The sequence below is a fragment of the Natator depressus genome, chromosome 7, assembly GCF_965152275.1.
Source record: "Natator depressus isolate rNatDep1 chromosome 7, rNatDep2.hap1, whole genome shotgun sequence".
NCBI lineage: Eukaryota > Metazoa > Chordata > Testudines > Cheloniidae > Natator > Natator depressus.
In genome coordinates, this window is record NC_134240.1 from 113,384,054 (window position 1) to 113,400,586 (window position 16,533).

The following is a 16,533-nucleotide window of genomic DNA, read 5'->3' on the forward strand; positions in this document are numbered from 1 at the left end:
TAAAATGCTTTGAGTTCCCAAGATGAGAGATGCAGGTTTAATACTATGAAATCATCAGCATAAATGCAGCTACTACATTTATTATAACAAGTAAACTATAACTTTACTTTTGCAATTCAATATTTTTAACATTGTCGTTTAATAGGGGAACGTTTCTTAAACACAACATTCAATTCGCCAAGACCATCGCACACGTATCAGACAGAATTAATGACTGCAAAAGGCTGACAGATTTATGCTTTGTCTTGTGTGACCAGAAGGGGTTGGGGGGGGGGTGGGGGGAATCAGCCTCCTTGCCTCTTTTGGCAGTTAGATCATAACAAGGCCAAAGTAATATTAAATCATGTATTAGGTTTTTAAGTTTAAATATCAAAGTGATATACGTACAGAAGTAGAGTTATGACATTTGAATTTCAGCAATAGGCATTTTTCAGACATTTCAAGCTACGTAAAACCTGACATTTCAATGTTCATTTACCAATGATGCAAAATACCAACTCTCTACCAATATTTTGTCATTTAATAATACTTTTTATAGTCATCTTGTTATTTTCCAACCAGCTGCAGAACAAATTCTTGCCTGGAAACCTGTCATACCTATGCAAATAGATCAAATCTACTGTACATTAATTACTACTTTTTATAGTAATCATTTTCAGTCTCCTTATTTCCGTTAGTCACTCTTTCATCCCTCATATATTCATGCAGAAATGTTCTTTTGGCAACTAAAATGTAGTACTTTTGTGCAATGTTTTGATGAAGTGCATCACAGAAAATGAAATGAAGAAGTGAATGGACTGCCCAAAGAGAAAAACAGCACAGATGATCTACAACTGTTCTGGATATTATTTTTATGAGATACAGGAAATAACATGTACTACTCATCAATTATTCCATAATGTACAATGCCTGTCTCCCCAAACTTCTAACAACTGGGACTGAAATGTTTTGACATGATGATCTCTAGGTGAAAATACTGAAGACGTTAAAAAAACAGATATAAATAGGGTGATAATGAAGAACAAAATGTGTAACATTTTCTTGCAGTCATAGTTTGCAAATTAACAAGCAGATATTGACTTTTCTTTGAGGTCAATAACAGCATTTATCGATCTGGGAAGTTAATACTTGCCGAGGTCAATATTAGATCTCAAGGGTCAACAAATCTGGATACTGACTTCTATTTCCTATCCATATATAAAAATCACATAGATAAAATGGGCATATTTAATCTTTAGAGATAAGAAAACAGTGTATTTTGCTAAGATACAAAAAAAGGAAGCTATAAAAGTTAAAATAGGGTTACAAGGACTATTTTCTAATAGCTTTCAACAATTGAAATAAAGGCCTGGATAAGTCTAGTGTTACTAATGTAGAGAAGATACATCTTCAGCTTTTCAGTTCTGAGCTTTATGTCTCCAAAGTGTCTATACAATAAGAAAAATTTCAATTATAAACATTGTACTATTGTTATTTGCCAGGTTTGTGATGTTATTTCAAAACTAGTTTCAAAAGTAAGTGCTCTGAAGAGTTCACTTGTCATCCTAACATCACAACAAATTCTGAGACAAATATCATCTCCAAGGTAAAACAAAATCCAAGTTTAAGTAAATAGTCACATATGGACTTGGACTTTCATATTTTTCCCATGTAGGAAACCAAGCACAATACAATAGATTCTGCAAATTAAATCAGATATACTAATACAGAGGTTAGAGAAAGTGAATAAAAACCCATCAAATTCTGTCCACCAACATCCATAAGGATCTTCTTCTTAAGTTCTGAATGCATTCAAAGGCAGAATTAGGCTCTTAGGACTTATCCCAATACTCACTGAAGAAAACAGAAACTTTGGGAATTAATTTAAACTTTGGGAATTGAAATCAATGTGAGTTAGGCATCTAACTTGCTCAGGCGCTTTTGAAAATCCCTGTAGGCACCTATTTCAGCAATAGGTGCCTAAACAGGTTTGAAAGTCTGGCTCATGTTCTTCAAGACTTTAGAAATAGTAGATCTCAACCTCTCCCACTCAGTTTTTATTCACATATTGGAAGTGGAAAACAAGCTTTTCTGCTTTTTCAGCTTCCATTCGGTTTCTCAACTTAAATGAATTAGTCCATGTAAAGAAAAAAAATATTGAAACCGAAGGTAATTAGAGCAAAAGCTTTTCTGCACAACAGAAACTGAGAAAGTACTTACATTTGGAAAAATGTAAATACCAGCATTCATTCCACTGTTCAGTCTGAAAATAATATAGATACTTATGTAAGTGGTACATGACATTATGACATAATATAAAGCTTGATCTGATCTTAAAAGATAAAGATGTTTTCCCCCTGCAGAAATCCTTGACTCATTAAAATTTAAGAAGGGCTCATTGATGTAGCGATATTTTTTAATTTAAATGATTTTAGTAGATAACAGTACAATGTAGGCTTTAACATAATCATCATAATTAGCAATTTAATTTTAAACAGATTTATTTTTTTAAAAGAATGTATCAGTACTTAATTTTAATAAATCCTGATTTAAAAAAAACCTGATTCTTTTCTTTGTTAAAAATCATTGATTTGCTTCCACACTGTACATTGTTAAACTAATGGGAGTAACCTAGCGAGATGGCAGTCACCATTATTTTAACAATGTCAATGACAATTGCACGTAGCTTGTAAAATAAAAGTAAAAGTAACCAGGTTACTGGACAAAGATTTCTGAAGATGGCATTCTGGACATTAAACATGGTGGCTTAGGGAAGAGGTGTTCATATAAGTGGAAATGTGTTTATATTTTCAAGATCAGGCAAATGTAATAAAAATAATGAACTACAGTATCTGAATGAGTAACAAAAATAAAGAACACAATCTTCGTAGTCTACATGTGCTCCATATGGGGGACGGGGGGGAATGGCACCAGAGTTGAGACCAGCCAAGAGAAGACTTTTCCCAAAGTTTTACTTAGTGAAATGCAACATATGAACTGTGTGATTTCAGAAAAAATGCAAACATACCAGTTACCTATTGATGATATTGATATTCAGGCTTATCATCAAGTTGAAAATATACAAATTTGATGCACATTCTTATCTTGCAAGCTCGTCCTATCACCATTAGACTAGCTGCTGAGTCTCACTCATTTAAATGACAGACAGCCTAAGCATGAACCTACTAGAAAGTAGCAAAGCTTTTCAGTTTAAAAAAAAAAAAATAGAAAAATGGATTTACTTTCAGAAATTATGGACTCGATCTTTACCTGGTGCATATCAGCATAGCTTCAGACTTTAATGGAGATATGCTGATTTACACCAACTGAGAATATGACCATATGTACTTCAATCCTGACTAAAAACTAAATTTCACTAAATTCATTATCTATCGGACAAACTTGAATGTTGGAAAACAGTTGATATTTTAAGACTCCATCTTTTGCATTACAAACGTCAGGGACTATGACAAAGTAAATGTTTCTTGCAGATGTGGAAAAATGTTAACTTCATAAGATGACACTACAAGATTCTGAATATGTACTCTAGTTGAACTAGCACAGAAGTGAACACTAGATAAGTAAGGGTGACATTGCAAGCCACTCTGCCTTCTCTCTATTAAGTGTACAGTTTTTCAAAGATCAATGTCTCTGTCTGGGTTTAGGGCAATTCCCACTGCCCCCATCAAAAAACAGGTATTTATGTAACCATGGCTTGGACTCTGAGACTCAAGATGTAAAAGCGAACCAAAGTACTGTACTTGAATGATGATCCACCACAAGAGCCCTTATGATATTGACTTTACTTGGAAAAGCATGTTCTTCAGTACAAATAATGTTTTAATGTTAAACTTTGTTCTTTTGTGCAAATGGAGGAAAACACTGTCCGCCCAACAGGAAGTAGAGGTGCAAGAAAAAAAGTACAAAAACCAGCAAGATTTTTAAAAAATGTTTAAGCCTATCAAGTTTTCCACTTAATGTAAGTTGTACACAAAGTACAGTCCAACAAGATCTAATGCTGTGAAAATTCCGCGGTACCCACCTAAGAAAAATCTATTAAACACATAAAAACCAGCTAAAGGGAAAACATCTCAGGACTAATAGTCAAACTCAATGAGAAACCAAACTTGATTTAAAAAAATTAAAAACCAACCAACCTACCCTAGGAAAGGTATATGAGTGCAACGTAACAAGGTCACAAGTTTAAAAGTGTTTCTCTGTATCTGAAAGAAAACTGGAATTTTGTCTCTTGCTTTGCCTTCTCTTATTTTATTTAGGTATACTAAAGATGCAATAGAATACAGATGCCTTCACATGTCCCCAAATTCCAGCCTGGTAAATCACTTCCTCAATTCAGCAAAACATTTAAAACATGTGAGCAGTTCTATTAAGTCAATTAAACTATTCATAAGTTTAAAGTTAGGCATGTGCTTACGTACATTGCATAAAATGGGCCCATACTATGGTAGTGAGATAAATGTGCTGTAATATAAAAGCAAAATAATGTAAACTCACTGAGAAAATATATCTTTTTATGTTGATGGGAAAAACACAAGTCTTTGGTTATCTGCAAAATGCTTAAAGAGGTAGCTTCTGATCAACACAAGTGCCTAAAGGGGCTTTATAGTGAGTAAATTGGAGATGCCCATTTTTGCAAAGGGCCTCAGTTTCCCCACCAAGATTGTGCTGGTGACGTTACCAAAAACACAATACAAATTTATAGAAAGAGCAGACTGCATAAAGTCCATACAAAGATTCCAGTTGACATGTGCAAGCATAACATTGGGTGGAAAATGTGAAATGGAATCATTTAAAGTTACAGCTTGGTCCAAAGGGTTTATCACTATTTAGATTAAAAAAGACGAATTAACAATGAGAGCATCACCCCCTGGAGTGCAATGTAAATCAGCTAACATTTTTTTGATCTGTATGCAATAAAAACTGAGAAGGAAGAGGAATAGGAGGGAAACAAAGAATATAAAGAGAATAAGACAAGGAAGTAACACAGAAGAATAAGGCAGAGTGAGAAAAGGAGGGAATGCCACTGCACACTAGCTTGTAAAATGTGGTCCTTCAGTAATTCCAAAGGGGTTCCTTATGCTTTGACAGTGTCATGGGAGAACATGTCAAGACTGCTATTCATCAAGACTGTTGAGTTTAACCCTATTCTATAGGTAGATGTTAAAATCTTATTTTTGCTCCTTCACTGAGGGATGATATGGATCTTTTCAGTATCTCAACAAACTTTTTTGTACAGGGCAAGAGCTGTGAGGCCTTCAAAAATAATAGGATGAGATGAGAGACCATTCTCAAATACCCCACTGCAGCAAAGCACTTAAACATGTGAGCAACCCCAAAGAAGTCAATAGAAGCTGCTGGAAGCTCCGTCGGGCCACTTATATAGGTGTTCTAAAAAAGGATTTAAGAGCCTAACTTTAGGCTCCCTTATTTTTTTTTTTTTTTTAAGTCTTGACCTAAGTGTTCTGTGTACCAGGAAACCACATAGCTAAATCTCACAGATTGAAGGATAAGTAATACCGTTGCAGGTCAGACAGATTTAGTACACTGTTCTGTCATGATCTTTTAAAGGTTACAGGTGACTGTCCTCCACAAGAAGGCAAACAAAATTCAAGAACAGTTCATTCAGTTACTGAAAGTCTATATTGAGGTCTTTACGGTGGGGAAAATCATGCCGACAAGAGTGGAGTCTAGGGACAACTGTCCTTTTCAGGATTTGGATTCTACCCATGAGAGACAAGTTCAGTTATTCCCCATTACTTCAAATTTCCTGACGAGATTGTTTTTTTCGGTAAGTCCTCTACAACATGCTAAGGTAAGTTGTTTGTTTTTATTTTGTTTTTTTTTTCCAGTGGAATGAGTGATGCTTAACTCATGTAAACTGATTAAAGGAGTTGTTGAGACCACTGTAAGTTAAATTTCTCCACTGTTACGCTCATCACTTTAGATTCTCTTCCAGTTTACTTTGTACCTGGAAGAGCTGTTGATCTAGTACAGTAGGCGATTGGTAGAAGGTTGGGAATCATTAGTGAATGAATGAGTGCAGTAGGACATCTGAATTTAAAGACAAATTGTATTCAGTAAGTGAAATCCTGGTGTCTGCTACTCCCCTTCCCACCACCACCACCCACTTATATTTGAGATTGGTGGTTAATAAATCTAGTGCAATACTAAAGAGTAAGGAAAAAATGGGAGCAGCCTCTCTAGCATTACTTCTGTTTTGGAAAGGGGATCTCAGATCACTAGCAATAATAATGGACATTAATTTATTATTGTTTCTCCACCTGCCCTCTGTTTGTCTTTGTTTAGATTAAGGGCAGGAACTGTATTTACTATTGGTACATATAGCCTTAGCATAATGGGGCCATATTCTCAGCTGAGACCTCTTAAGCACATAATATAAATTATTACAAGCAGATTAGAATATAAACCCTTTTAAAAGTTAACAATGTTGTTGTAGGAAAATGAAGTTATTCAATAGTTTTAACCCAAAATAATATTTCTAATTTAACCAGTTACTTCAAGAGCTTTGCCATGAACACCCACAAAATAAATTACAATGCACCACCACTGATGGTGGTTCATCATGGAACCTGCAGTCTTTGCAAATACTATTAGCAAACAGGTTTTGGAGTCCACCAAGGAAAAGCAAGGTGCTACAGTTAGTGTTTTGGTGATTCAGGAGGAGACCCTATTCCTTATAAGCCAGTACTAAATCAGTCTCCACAACAGAACAGATCAATGCCTTAAAAATAATTTTTTAACAAACACAGTATATGCTGGGTTCAGCTAGCTATGAATCAGCAGTTCATAACTCATGAGTCTTCTGATAAATGCCAGTTATTTGTAAAAATGATCATGAAAATTTTGCAGATTTCAGCATGAATGATTATTCATCCAGAAATTCACACTGGAAGTACATTATTCACAAGTTTCTTTTCTCCTGTTTAAAATGTTTTATTCACCCTATCAAGGAAAAAGAAACAATAGCACACACTTTAGGTGACTGGCCTTAGCCTGAAAATTAATTGCCCAAATCATTCAGCAAATCTTCATGAATAACGGATAGTTATTTACTCAGGTAAAAAAAGTGTTAAACTGATGTCATTTTTAAAAAATAATTCAACCAGATCCAATCCTTAGCATGGCTCTGTTGGAACCATCCTACTACAAGTTCCACAATGTTGAGGTCCTGAACAACTGGGGACATTAACGTATCTATAGCACTTCATGCATCAGATAAGACACTAGCCAGGGGATCCTGGCCAAATTTGGATAGCTACTTTTTTCCATATAAAATTTTCTTTGGACTATCACTTTGGGTCTAATTTCCTTCACTTTTTGCATTAATGGCCCAATTCAAAATCTACTGAAGTCAAAGGAAAGATAAGCATTGACTTGAGTGGGCTTTAGATCTGCTATGAGATGTTAAACAGCTGAAGCAGTGTATCCAAAAGATGGCTAAGCTTTCAATGTATGTAAAATACTGCCATCCTGACAAGCATCACTTTTACATGGTAAAGAAAACAGCGGATTTCATCCTCTGACTAACGCTACTGCAGGAAAAAAAAATATCAGAGAAACTTGTGAATAGACTTTTTCAAACAACAAGCATTCAAAGATTCTCTAATGGCTCAGTCTCCAGTACTGCATATTTAGATTGAAGTAGGCCCCTATCAAGATCACAGTCCCATTGATGTGAAATCATGGCCCCACGTAAGTCAATGGGAGTTTTGTCACCGACTTCAATGGACTCAAAATTGTAATCAAGCAATTACCTCTGCCTCAAAGCAAAGCAACCATGGTACTTAATGAATACAAAAGTTTCTTCCACTTTTTAAATATATGTACATTTCTTTCTATTTATTTTTATTGGAGTGCAGGAATAAGTACAGATGGCGGCAAGTGGGAAGGGGGCACGTAGGAGCAAAGAATGGCCAAAAGGAAGGGAAAGAACTTCACTGGGCGAAGGAAGAGATTGGAGAAAAGAGGAGGAAAGTGAAGAACAAGCAGAGTAGGGAGGAGGGGAGCACTGAAGGTAGGGGGAGTGGGGATGGCAGCAGAGAAACTGGGAGAGGGTGGGAGGTGATTGGGTCAGGCAGCCAATTAGCAAAAAGAAAGGAAATGTCTAGAGCCCCAAAGTTGTAGAAAAGCATTTTCTTGACAATCAGCAGTAAGAGGCTGAGAAGATATTGGGGAACAGAAGGCAAGGGGTACAGCTGAGTCAATTCCTACCCTGCTGCTGCTACTCTTGGCTGTTACTAGGTAAAACACATCTCCTCTGGGTAATAGCTTCATCCTGAGAAGTCTTACTCTGCTTTCCACAGTACATGAGGCTGAGGCCCAATACTCGCAGAGAGGATATCTCATCACCACCTCACCCTCACCTAGAATCTGGATGGAGGCAGAGAGCTTAAAGCTTTAGAAATGAAATATATCATTTCCAAATCAATTTCTTACACAATAAACAGATTTTAATAGAAATCAGCCTGCAAAGAAAATGTATATATGAAACATGAAATACCCCTCTGAATAGAAGAAACAGGGATCATGAAAAAGCTCTTTCTAACAGTGACTGAGAGCTGCATAAAAACTCATTTCACTGTAGAAACTTTGGATTAAGATTTCAGTAGAAAGACGTTCTTCAGGGATATCAAAGAAACACCTGAGAAGGAGATATTGGTTTATGCACCATAACTCAGAAGCCCCGTTTTACTAATGAAAGGTTTTACATATAGTATTCACATACACATGTCTGAATAATTCATTAGAGATGAAATAGGTGGATATTAAGTGTAAATATCTGGGACGGGAGTAGGTTTTTAGCACGAGGAATTGGAAATTGGGGGCCAGATTTTCAAAACCTGGCTTTCATTTTTACATTTGCAATAATTAATTTCATTTAGATATTTGTGAACCTGAACACAAATCAGATGCGTGGATGCCTAAGTGATCTTAATGGCTCCAGCAAAATTGTGCATCCATAAAAGTAGAAGCCCATTTAAATGAGGCTAAAAATTTAGCCTTACCTGTATAACTGTTAGGATGTGTGGTTAAAAATGGGTGTTATAACAATTTGAATCTTTCCTATACTGAGTGAGCACACTTTATTTTCGTCTGGTTTAAAGTGTTTGATCACAGTGATGTTTAATGCATGCTCTACCGAAACCCTGCATTTGCAATGGGATGGACTCAGTGTAGCTGGAGATTTTCAGCTTTAACTTCTGTGATACCACATGTTTTACTTTTACTCACGTACATCTAATTTACCGCACTAAAAATATACTTTGAGAGCAGAACCACTTCAGAACTCTGGAGGAAGAAGGTCCATGAGGACAGGGATTCATGGTTCACCAGGAAAGGAGCAGTAGTCCAAAGTTGTCAGATAACATCGTGCATTTATGGGCACATCGCATCACTGAATAGTTCAAACTCAGCCAGTCACAACTGCAAAGAGATCCACTGCAGTTAGTTTAAGATAGTACCTTGTTCAGATACACGTTCATGAAACACAGGCTGTAATGCCAACAGCAGCTCTCTATAAACATTCTATTCATTTGAATGGAAGATGTGTGTTTAAATGTCCTGTATTGCTTGCAAAATCTCAACCATTAATAGTATGACCCTATTTACAGGACTGATGGCACACCTTGAAACACATCCTACAACTGAGAGAAGATAACAGAAGAGTAGGAGAAGGTGCTGGGCTTTGACTTTGGGAATGGTATTTGAAACAAAGACAGGTCAAAACCTTGATTTACTCACACGCCAGGAAAGAACATTTTGTAACAGAAGAAGGATGTGCTTTTTGTGACTGCCCTTCCAAATTCATATGGAAATGAATTATTGAGGCTGGCCTCTAATGCATCTGAAACAGTTTCATAGGAAGGCCACATCTTAGGAAAAGTTTCTGTGGACCCTCTCCACTCACTCATAATTCCGTGGACCACCTCTCTTCCCATTTATGATTATGTAACACTCCTTTGCTTACTACAAAAATTGTTTACATAGAAAATAACCCTTAGAAAGTATTTCATATATTTTTATTATTTTTAACTATGCTTTAGGAGGTAAAAGGGGAAAGTTAGAACCATATGACCACCTAGCTTTCCATGAACCGCTAGCAATCCACTTACCACAGTTTAGTAATCACTGATCTAAGGAAACAGAAAGAGAAATTCTGGTCTTCTTAGTATGGCAAGTCAGTGATAAAGCAGAACTTCAATGCTACATTCAGAGCATAACGCTAGAAGAATTGGTATAGTACATAATTCTAGCTCTACACATTCTCATTCAGTATAGGCTAAATCAGCCGCTAACAAATATAGCTAACACAAATGAATGAATCAAAACAATGAGGGCAACCCGACACACTGTGAAACTACTGATTTTATGTTTTAACCAGAGTTTTAAATGATCACCCTCACCTTTTATAAAATCAGACCACTAGGAAGTGTACTGGCTGGCAATGCACTTCCAGATGGAATTGACGTTCCTGGTCATGATCATACAGGTTTATATTTTACAGGCTCATGAAAGTCCAGGACACTTGTCAACTATATTTGCATTCTGTGTCCTTTGGATTTCCAAACATTAAATAGTACTGCAAACTTCTAATGTAAGTAAGGTCTGAAACCTAGATTCAGATGGAGCTTTGCCATAGACAGATTATTCTTTATAGCAAGTTTCTTTGTGAGTAGGAGATATGAAAATGGTCCAAAGTTTTGAGATTCACTACAACGAATAAATCTCTTTCACTTAGAGTATAAACCTTTAATAGCTCAGAGGACTTGAGATGCATCCAGAGACATACCAATACATTCAGTAATCACCATTCATGGAGAGAAACTCAGAAAGTGCACTGATGTAGAGAGGGGTTATGGTTCACAGAAATCACATCTATGGAGTTTTGTGAAAGAACCTCAGGCTCAGGAAGAAAAGGAAACCACTTACTGATATCTTTAACACCGTTTCATCATATGAATTTGGATAGCATTTAGTGGTTGTACTTGCTCTGTAGATTTTCATGATACATGGTAAAAAGAAAAGGAGTACTTGTGGCACCTTAGAGACTAACAAATTTATTAGAGCATAAGTTTTCGTGAGTTACAGCTCACTTCATCGGATGCATACATGAAGTGAGCTGTAGCTCACGAAAGCTTATGCTCTAATAAATTGGTTAGTCTCTAAGTTGCCACAAGTACTCCTTTTCTTTTTATGGATACAGACTAACACGGCTGCTACTCTGAAACATGATACATGGTGAGGTCCAGATTAGGGCTGTCGAGCAATTAAAAAAATTAATTGCGATTAATCGCGCTGTTAATAATAGAATACCATTTATTTAAATATTTTTGGATGTTTTCTACATTTTCAAATATATTGATTTCAATTACAAACAGAATACAAAGTGTACAATTCTCACTTTACATTTATTTTTTATTACAAATATTTGCATTGTAAAAAAACAAAAGAATAGTATTTTTCAGTTCACCTAATATGGGTATTGTAGTGCAATCATGAAAGTTGAACTTACAAATGTAGAATTATGTACAAAAAAAACCGCATTCAAAAATAAAACAATGTAAAACTTTCACACCACCAAGTTCACTCAGTCCTACTTCAGCCAATCGCTCAGACAAACAATTCTGGTTACAATTTACAGGAAATAATGCTGCCAGCTTCTTGTTTACAATGTCACCTGAAAGTGAGAACAAGCGTTTGCATGGCACTGTTGTAGCTGGTGTAGCAAGAAATTTATGTGCCAGATGCGCTAAAGATTCATATGTCCCTTAATGCTTCAACCACCATTCCAGAGGACATGCGTCCATGCTGATGACAGATTCTGTTCGATAACAATCCAAAGCAATGTGGACTGACACATGTTCATTTTCATCATCTGAGTCAGAAGCCACCAGCAGAAGGTTGATTTTCTTTTTCTTTTTTTTTTTGGGGGGGGAGCGGGGGAGGTCGGGTTCTGTAGTTTCCACATCTGAGTGTTGCTCTTTAAAGACTTCTGAAAGCAAGCTCCACATCCCATCCTGATCAGATTTTGGACGGCACTTCAGATTCTTAAACCTTGGGTCGAGTGCCGTCGCTATTTTTAAAAATCTCACATTGATACCTTCTTTGCGTTTTGTCAAATCTGCTGTGACAGTGTTCTTAAAATGCACATGTGCTGGGTCATCACTCGAGACTGCTATAACACGATATACACTTCTACCCCGATATAACGCAGTCCTCGGGAGCCAAAAAATCTTACCACGTTATAAGTGAAACCGCGTTATATCGGGGTAGAGGGATTAGAGTGTACAAAGAAATAATGTGCTTTGAAATTTTACAAGGAAAGATATTTTTATTCCTTTAGGATAAAAATGGTTGTAAACTTGCAAACTAAATCATTTTTGTTAGTAGGGGCAGAGGTGCTCGGGTGGGGGGCACGGGAGGGAGGCAGGAGCCGAATGAAGCGGCGGCGGCAACAGCAAAACCGCCCAGCCGGGGGAGCGCGCAGCAGCCCCTGTCCAGGGCGTGGGAGGCGCGGAGCCGGGGCTGCAGCACCGACCCGTTCCCTCCAGCCGCAGGCACCCGGGCTGGGGCATGAACTTCCAGCCATGAGCCGCCCCCCACCCCGCCGCACTGCCCCTGAACATCTGAATCAACCCCTGTTTCCCTTGGCCCCAGCCCGGCACCCTTAACACACCGCTCAGAGCAGCGTGTGGGAGCCAGACAGGCTAATGTGCTGATCCGCCGGAGCACGCAGCCCCGCCCCCCAGAGCGCTGCTTTACCGCATTATATCTGAATTCATGTTATATCAGACTGCGTTATATCGGGGTAGAGGTGTATATGGCAGAATGCAGGTAAAACAGAACAGGAGACATACAATTCTCCCACAAGGAGTTCAGTCAAAAATTTAATGAATGTATTATTGTTTTTAATGAGCGTCATCAGCATGGAAGCATGTCCTCTGGAATGGTGGCCAAAGCACGAAAAGGCAAACAAATGTTTAGCACATCTGGCACGTAAATACCTTGCAACGCTGGCTACCAAAGTGCCATGCGAACGTCTATTCTCACTTTCAGGGGACATTGTAAATAAGAAGCAGGCAGCAGTATCTCCCATAAACGTAAACAAACTTGTTTGTCTTAGTGATTAGCTGAACAAGAAGTAGGACTGAGTGGACTTGTAGGCTCTAGAGTTTTAAATTGTTTTGTTGTTGAGTGCAATAATGTAACAAAAACCCCTACATTTGTAAATTACACTGTCACGATAAAGAGATTGCACTACAGTACTTGTACGATGTGAATTGAAAAATACTATTTCTTTCATCATTTTTACAGTGCAAATATTTGTAATAAAAATAATATAAAGTGAGCACTGTACACTTTGTATTCTATGTTGTAATAGAAATCAATACATTTGGAAATGTAGAAAAACATTCAAAAATATTTACTAAATTTCAACAGGTATTCTATTGTTTAACAGTGTGATTAATTGCAATTAATTTTTTTAATTGCAATTAATTTTTTGGAGTTAATCACGTGAGTTAACTGTGATTAATCGACAGCCCTAGTCTAGATATTAATTTCAGTATTCTCTTTGAGAAAGCATTTAGCAGTCAGGAAGGTCTTGCTGAAAGCTATCCAACCACGATGGCCTCACATGAGGTTTGAGCTAGTTCTTTTTTTTCCCCCACTGACACAACACATTACTGACTACTTGCACTCCAATTACTTTTCTGAAGATGAATTAAACAAGGCATTTTGAACTTTTGCACATTCAGAGAAGCTATCCTGCTTGCAAAAGTTATATATAAAGTTGGATATAGAGAGATACACTCCCAAATTATATAATTTCTACAGGGAAGAGCAGGAAACTCTAGAATTCAGTTAGGATGCAACTAAAATTTGACCCTAAGGAGTTATAAAATGTGTTCCATTCAAAATTGGAAAAAAAGTCTCCCGCCAATCCACAGAAAGAATCTACCTGCTTGGCTCCTCTTTACCAGGATGGCGAACAACAATGGGGGAAAAAAGGTGCAAATAATTTTTTTCCCCATTGATCAACAGCAAAGATATCCTTGCCGGGGCAAGTAGAATTTACAAGTCTGTCAGCCATTATTATGTCTCATCCTAATTATTACAGACAACATTGAGGCCATCAAGAACATAATCCATATAAGAAATGGTTTCTTTGCAAAAATCATATGACATGAGACCTGTGTGTAGTTTGAATCATGTGAAGTACAGCTCAACACATTTAAATGACTAAGAAGCAATTAAATAGAGCTTGGACTGAATGTACAATTGCTGTGCTACTACATCAGCACTCCAACACTTGTTAAGTTAGGAATGAATCCCTATTAATATTTAGGGTGAAATGCATCCCAGTACTAGTGATCCACAAAACCTTTGGCTTTACTAAAGTTAATTGGTCATGGGGTGCCATTGGGGCCACCTGGAATATGGCAAATTTAATCCTTAATCATTCAGAAGGTCTCCCCATATATTTAATTTCCATAGGTCACAACCTGTAAATTCTGAAGTCCTAACAGTTGATTTCAGATTGGATCCTAGCTAAGGTGATGTATGTTGCCTCCTGTTGAGGATCCAGTACCCTTAGGTGCTTACCCACTGAAAGATGGAAGTCAGAAGGAAGTTACACCCAATATTTCTTGGCCTGTATTCCCAAATATATGAATGACTGGAGAGGTAAACAATTTAAAGAGACAAATGACAAAAAACTTCCAATTTATGGCAGTTGAGTTAACATGTGGCAATAAGCACCCTGTATGAAATTTGCTATGCGATCTCAGATTAATCCTTAGCAGATCACAGGAGGTTTAATACAGTATAATATATTTTGGTTTTTTTTAATATTATGAACTGCCAATGAATATAACAAAAATATTTTATAGAGAGTCCTAAAATGGATTTGAACTACTGAGTATTTCAGAAGTGAAAGTAATCTGACTTAATTAGAAAGGGCTTCATACATATTAAAAAAACATAATACAATGGACATCTAATGGTTGTCACCTTCTCCCTTCATCATCATGGAAGATCTAGGTCTGAAAGCCAATTTAGTGATAATCAGGGTTCAAAAATGGAGATTTTGTACTTATGTGGCAACACTACACAGAATGATTATACCACAGCTCCACATGTGTGTAAACAGTTAACTCTTATATTGTACTGAATTAATATAATTTTATTATTTCCCAAAATCCTCATAGTCAACACTGGGAAAATTTACTAATCTTCTTCCCACAACAAGTTGCAGGAGAAAATTGCATTCCAGTGATGCTAATACTTCCAAGTGAAAATGTCTGTGCAGCTTATAAAACAAAAACTGCACCTTAGATCACAGAGAGGGATATAGAGGGACAGCGGGTGTCAACTGGTGTAAGTCCAGGGAAGTCAATGAAATTATCAGTTTACATCAGTTGAGGACCTGGCCCATACTCATATATACATATCAGAGATGGCCATGGAGACATAGGTAATGGAAGTTAACAGGATGGCTCTTTTTAAGATACCATATTCCAAAGGGTGGGAGGAAGGAATAAACTACTTTCACCTGTAACTGAGAGACAGCAATTCTACATAGCCTTTGGTTGGGAAAAAACATGATAGGATAACAAAGCAGAGAGTTGAATTTTTAACTCATTAAAACAGTCCTTCTCAACAAGAGTTGTGGTCACTGCTAGGATGTTCTGAGAACTTACAGCAAAGCTACCTTTACTGATACGGTGTTCATTTCCATTTTTCTGACCTCTTCATGAGTAATTACTTAATTTTCCCTTTCACATATGGTATGTTGCCAACTTCTTTTACATTATTTTTCATGTCACTCAGTCCAGAATAATTTAAATGTGGACATATTAATTATATGTTATTTACAATAACAACATAACAATATTTACCTTTACAAGGGTTGAACTTAGTTTACCTTTTAAATAATACATACTGGATTCTGTAGGATACCAGCATATATCAATTAATTAGAATCGTCTCCCAGAAAATTATTTTACTTTTAAAATATAAATAGGCATGAAACTTTCCATAATTTTGCATAAACGTATTCATAAATTAAGGAGATTAGACTTTGGGGGCTTAGTTATTGTTGCGTTGTTGTTGTTGTAAAAACACTGATAGGTATAATTTAATGAAGCCATTTTGAAAGTACCAATTGAAAAGAGTTACTATCAGCAATAAAAATAATAAATTAAGCTTTGATTTAGCCTTCTTTCCTTTGAATCTGTAAAAATTGAACAAAATAAAGTACAATTTGCTACCTACACTATATAAAAAAACCTGAACAATCTGTTGCAGAATCGATTTCAAGAAAGTTGAGTTGGCAACCTTATTATTTATTAGTCTCTAGTTAATATTTATTAAAATTTATTTAAGATTTATTAAAATAATTTTTACATATATCAATAAAAGTAAAACACGAAAACAACTGGAGTCTACAGTGTGTGCTAGCAATCATTGCGGGTGGGTAAACTGACAACATGTAACTGCACATTAAGACAA

General features: G+C 36.6%; 1 protein-coding gene across 3 annotated transcripts in view; it reads right to left on the minus strand.

Annotated features, from left to right (window-relative positions):
* VTI1A (vesicle transport through interaction with t-SNAREs 1A) overlaps positions 1–16,533 on the minus strand; it is a 356,160-nt gene that overhangs the window by 252,708 nt on the left and 86,919 nt on the right. The gene's annotated exons all lie outside the window — the stretch shown is intronic.